Source organism: Lupinus angustifolius, chromosome LG06 (assembly GCF_001865875.1).
Source record: "Lupinus angustifolius cultivar Tanjil chromosome LG06, LupAngTanjil_v1.0, whole genome shotgun sequence".
Taxonomy (NCBI): domain Eukaryota; kingdom Viridiplantae; phylum Streptophyta; class Magnoliopsida; order Fabales; family Fabaceae; genus Lupinus; species Lupinus angustifolius.
In genome coordinates this window covers 28,663,426-28,663,963 of record NC_032014.1, presented here as the reverse complement: position 1 = coordinate 28,663,963, position 538 = coordinate 28,663,426, and positions in this window count along the sequence as shown.

The window sequence follows — 538 nt, the reverse complement described above, 5'->3', positions numbered from 1 at the left end:
CTGCAGAAGGGCTACCAACCTGGAAAAGGGCTCGGGAAGTTTGGCCAAGGAAGAGAAAATATTGTCATGATAAATCACACTAAAGATCGGTATGGCCTGGGATATAGACCCGCTCGGGAAGATAGGGAAAGAACTGCTGAAGAGAAGAAGAAAAGAAGAATGGCTCGCTTGGGGCAATGGGAGTATGAAGCTGGAGGGATGTTCATGCCACACATTAGCAGGAGCTTTGTTAGTGCAGGCTTGGAACCAAGAATGATTGCTGTTTTGGGAAGTGATGATTCAGAAGATGGGGCAGACTACATTGTTCAGTGTCCTCCAGGCACCACTCTCAACAACTGGATAGAGGAAGATGCATCTCCACAAGTGTTTTTAGAAACAATGTAATAAGATGCTAGAATCAATTAGCCATGTCTAAAGCTATTGGGTTTATTTTCTTTCTTTTCGAATAAGGACATCTATTTATTTTTCATCTAATAGTACAAGTTTTGAATTCAATAAAATGCATTTCTTTCTTCATATTATGTGTTTCATTCTATTC